This window comes from Triticum dicoccoides, chromosome 4B (assembly GCF_002162155.2).
Source record: "Triticum dicoccoides isolate Atlit2015 ecotype Zavitan chromosome 4B, WEW_v2.0, whole genome shotgun sequence".
Lineage (NCBI taxonomy): Eukaryota > Viridiplantae > Streptophyta > Magnoliopsida > Poales > Poaceae > Triticum > Triticum dicoccoides.
The window spans coordinates 2,584,638-2,590,329 of NC_041387.1; positions in this window are offsets into that span (position 1 = coordinate 2,584,638).

The window sequence follows — 5,692 nt, forward strand, 5'->3', positions numbered from 1 at the left end:
GGCGGTGCGACGACTGTTCTGGCGACTTGTGGCACCAAATTTTGGAGGAGAATTCTTGCCAAGGGACTTTCCTTGCCTTGATTCGGCCAGGCCGACGACAGCTGTAGCCGTGGGCGTCGTACCCTTCTTTAAGGTATCGTTGTGGCTACTCCCCTTGCTCTGGGTAGCTCTTCTTGCTATCGTCGTGGGCGTCGTACCCTTCTTGGTGCAGACCTTGATCCTTTCAATCAGTCGGCGGCGACACTCCGGTGTCGTATCCTTCTTGAAGGCGCCGCCTTGGAGTCGTATGTTTATCAGGCGCAGCTTCGTTTCTTGGTGATGTTGGTTCACGATGGAGGACCTCGGCGTCTTTCAAGCCCAACTTTGTCCGTTGCTTGGAGTGATTTGGGGTGGTGTGTTGTTCTTCTACATCGTTGTATCTTGCCCTGGGTGTGTCTTCTGGCATCAAGTTATATGAGATGTGTGGTATGGCCGTTGTTTTATATATAAAGTCGGGTGCGAGGCTCTTTGTTACACCCTTCCGGCGTTGGGTGCCAACTAGTTTGCATATATACCCTCATTGCCTTCCACTTTTCACTTGTCTCACCAATGGCCCTCTTCCACTTTACAGGTTCCCTTCCATTATTCAATTTAATTTGTTTCGGTGAGGATATATATATCTCTACTAAACTTCCTGGCTGCTTCAATTAATAGGTGCGGCCAGCTTCCCATGCATTGTGTCGCTCCGATTATGCCAGTTTTGGTAGAGAATGTTGGGTGGACTGTTGATATATCATGAATTAGTTAACCCTTGGTTTTTGCTTTAGGTAGAGAATGTTGGGGGGATCACACCATAATATCACAAAATCAATTGTCGCATCTATAAATAATTTCCATTACCATGGACACTTCATAGTTCATACTCCCGCATGCACCAACAATTCAGAGTTCGGAGTTGGCATTACAACACACGCATCCTGCATGCAAAACAGTTCAGAAATTCAGAGTTCAGAGTTTTAAGGTGGGCGTGAGTAGAGCAATCCGGCTCCATCTTAGAGAATGCAGGGTGCCGGAGGTAGAAGAACCACATGCTGCAGCCAGCCCCAGCCTGCCCCTTTACACCGTCTTTCACGATACCCACCTCCGCCCGCCTACTATCATCTGCTAGTCCGTCGTCGCACTAGCGCATGCCATCAGAGAGGGAGGGATGGCACGGAGGCAGGGAGAGCCAGTGCCGGAGAGGAAGAGCTGGGTGGGTGGCCTGCGGCGTCGCACATCGAGAGGAGAAAGAGACAAGGGGTTTCATGCGCTGAGTTTGTAGGTGAGTGTGAGTTAGGAAGGGCGAGAGCGAGGCCTTGTGCGTCGTCTGGCCGATTTGGAGGTATGACCAGGTTTGGCATATCGAGCGAATATGCCATTCCAGGAACGAATGGGTTCCGACTCCTCGGATAGACCAAACACGAGAATGTGCCTTAAGGACGGAACGGACCAGCTACATTCCACCTAATGACACAAACTAAACACACCCATAAATGACAAAAAAAACTAGCTACTATTTTAGCTGTATTCAGTCTTATATGAATGTCATATCATACTCCATAGAAAAAGCTGCAGTACAATCTAACGGCCAGGAACAGTGCTGTCAAATCCTGAGACATGACTGACAGTCCTGCTAGAATTTCAAGAGGCAAAACTTAATGATCAGTCATATTTATGCACTTCACTATCGGAAGCAACTCAGTTTTATCCATAATACAAACCTGGAAGCTATATTTCAGTAAATAACTTTATCCATACGTAATTGATGGATCATATGGCTACTGAACATTGATGGTCACACTTTCCCTAATAAAACTTTTTTTCCGGGTGACTTTCCCTAATTAACCTGTCTTAAGTTTCTTCTAAGCAGGCAAGTGGAGCTAGAAGGGTGGCAGCGGCAAACTGCAGAACGATGAGCATGACAGGTTCAAGCCGCCATAGAGCCAATAATGAGTGTCGAAGCCGAGCATGGATTGTAGGAGTGTAACCTTCCTAGAACTAGGCAGCAGCCATAATTCTATATCTTATAACATACAAGCATTATCTATCCCTGCTGCATATGGCGATGAAGTGATGTGAGCTTCATTATCACGGTTAAATCACTAGCAAGACTCAGAAGATAAACTATCGATAGATACTGACTTCACAAAGACTATTAACCCAAGCAACTCTATAAGTCATTAATAACGAACACAAGCTCAGACAATTAAATCCAACAAAGTCTACTTCCAGACAGCCGTACATAAAAGTAGAACAACCTACATACAAAATGGTGCAATCTCAGCGTCAACCACATCACATGCTTCAGCATATGGAGGAGACTAAACCAACTAGACATTTTTCTTCGTCTCAGCAACCCATGTATAACTCTAGGTACCTGCAGAACAATCAATGTCATGTCAGCACCCAATTGGTACTACTCACTCCCAAAAGAAGTCAAATTTTGCATGATTCCAACAGTATATTTTAACTTTGCCATTGTGCAAATTATATAAAAGAATCTAAAGCTGAGTTATTGTGTGAACCAAAATTATACTACTGTAAGAAAAAAAATACAAACGGAGAACAACAATAGAAGAACAATTATTCTGTAATGGTTGACAGGGTACCTTGAACCTCTCTAGTTGACATGTCCTCATGATTTTTTGCTACATGAGTACATATGATCGCAGTAGGTCATAAAAAAACATTGACTGAATGCCTCAAAGAGAGGCAAACACTAGACTTCTTAGATTGTTCTAGATCAACAGCATACTATTTAGAAATGGAGTGGGAGCTAGAGAGTCAAGAAATTATTCACATTCATGCATTACAACCTACAACAATAAATCATGCATAATCTTCTAAACTAACTAGACAAGACAAAAAATATGCTGCCTTAAAGACATACACATAACATGAAGATAAATTTACCTCAATCATTCAACAAGATAGCACATTACTAGATCACAAGAGTTCAAAGTTCCAGCTCCACCCATTTCCACCCAACTCCCCTGCCTAAAACCAAAAAAACAATGAAAATTCAAAAAGAAGTTGAATCAATGGGAAAGCAATTTGTGCAAACCACTATATATTTATGTAAATGGAAGAGGGAAAAGTAGCTTTTGTGGCAAGGATAGTAAATGACGCCACATCTATTGCCAAGTGTAAAACAAGAATGATGAGACTGTTCAGATGGTCAAGAAAAATGCATTTATCTAGAACTCTATTGTCAAGAAAGCCTGTACCATTTATGACATATGTGCCAAAGTAAAATATGCACATTTTAGCATCACATATGCCATTCAAATTATATGAACCAGTACTTTTCCAATAGAAAAATAAGTATGTGCTGTTATGAATTGATAAGACAAAGATTATCTTGCACATTTATTTATTCAATAGAACAACATAACGAGCTTTAAGCTTCCAGATGTGGCAATGGGTTAACTATTTCACATCGCAGATATAGTTTCCTCATATTTTCTTATTGTAGTTATAGCCAGATTCCGATTCTTATAAACCTCCCAATGGAAAGATCATTAAACGGACAGAATCATAGTAAGCATTTAGCAGTGGCAAGGCATCAAAGCAATAGATATCCGCGTCCAGCTTTAATTTCGGCCAGTAATAATAAGTTACATCACGATAAATCACCGGCACCACAAAGAAACAAACAGCTCAATGTATTCTATTCGATCCTTAGGGGTTGTTTGGAATTGGATAGCTAATTTTTAGAGAACCTGTTAGCTAAAGAACGTGTTTCAGGGCCTAACTAACTAAAACTTGGTTTGGCTAATCGAACTAATCCTTGGATAAGAAAAACTTGGTTCTTGTGATACTCAGATTTTGCTTTTTGGACAACCGGCTGCGATACGTTTTTGTGCAAACGCGTTTTACAAAAATAGGTCCTGACTTGTGTTGTGTGGCATGCCGTTGATCATCATGGAGAAGAACGCCTTCCACCACCACAAGGCTGGAGCTGGCGCCAATGCCGGCACGCTGATTTGCGGCAGCCACGAAGGACGGTGGCGGACAGCGGATGGAGAGGCGACTATGCCAGTGTACGACCATGCTGACGGCGACCTCGTGGTCCTCCCCATGGCACGATGCGCTGCCCGCTTCCCTCAAGAGACAGAAGTGTGACTCCCCGACGCTCGTTGTATAGCCCCGGCATGGCCGCAGATGTGTGCTTGACTGCAATGAGTGCGCGCACGACACCAGGACGGCGGAGTACTTCCATGGCAACGGCATGCAGCAGCCCATGGTAGTCTTTGCGGGGAAGACGAGCTGGGCGACCAGGGTAAACGCCCTGCCGGCGGCTGCACGTGGAGTCGTGTTGGTCAATTAGCCGAGCAGCAGCCCACGGCAGATTCCATGCTCGGGGTGACAACCTCCGTGACTTGGGGAAGAGCCCGCTGGCGACCATGGACGAGATCCTTGTGGCCGGAGGGGACGCGAGCAGCAGCAACGAAGGAGTCCTAGACTGGATCTTGGAAGGTTGTCAATGCCGGCCGAGTGGGGAAAGCAGGAAGAGATCATGCCTGACATACGAGAGAATAGGCTAATCGCTATCCAAACAAGGAATAATACATCACCGATTTGTTACTTTCCTGACCCAAACATAATTTTCCATATACTATTTGTTGATTAAAAAGATTGTAAAACGGGTTTTCTTAAAAATAGGCTAAAAACTGATTTTCTATATACTCGTGGCTAAAGCTCCATATCCAAACAACCACTTAATCGTATTAACAGTAATGAATCCCAGCAAAACAAAATAATGGACTATTTTGGTTGTGCAATGTAGATAGGGAGGTATTACCTGCAGTGTAGAAATTATGGTAGGGATAAAACATGTTGATGCACATATCATTTCTTTTAATGATATGTTTGATCTGCACTGAGTCAAGTTGGAGCATGAAGTTGCCAATCCCCGTAGACAGAACAATCGCATTTGTGTCCTCATCATACCCCACGATAAGTACCAAAGGCTTTCTGTTTGGAAGCAACCCCTTCAAAGGAATGGTTTTCTGCAGCAACACCCATCCGACAACACCGTCACGGTTAGGTTTCCTCTCCCATAATTGGTTGATCTGTTCTGACAAAACAGCAAGGCCTAGTCCACCATTCTCCCTCCGCAAGAGCTGAAAAAACAAGTCAATGGTAACATGGTTGTCTGCCGGCTTCTCGATCACACCAAGACTCTGCATTTCGATGTCAAACACAAGGACATCACCTCCGCAAATCAACCAGAAAAGCACATTTCCAACAAGGATGCTGCCCCTCCTGGCATAAATTTCATTTGCTATCGCCATCGAGAAAATATTTCCACAAGCACCAGACGACGAGTCATAGAGAGAACCAAATGCCTGCTTGTATCCGTTGCAGATCAAGATCAATTTAAACGGGCCCAAGATGCAATCGCCATGCACGTGCCCATGTTCGGCATCAGCGCACAGCACCGAGGCATGCCATACACAGAAACTACCCGTTAAGGCATTGTGGAGTCCCGGTGGAAAAGGCACGTGATGTTGCTGGCCGGTGAGAGGATCCCACACGACGGCCTCGCGCTGACACTCGTTGATCAGGGCAGCGAGCCCGTTGCGGCAGCCCATGAAACGCCACTGCTCCATTGAGCTGCGGCTCTTGGGCATGGAGAAACGATGGGCATGTATGCGGTCAGGCAGTTCCA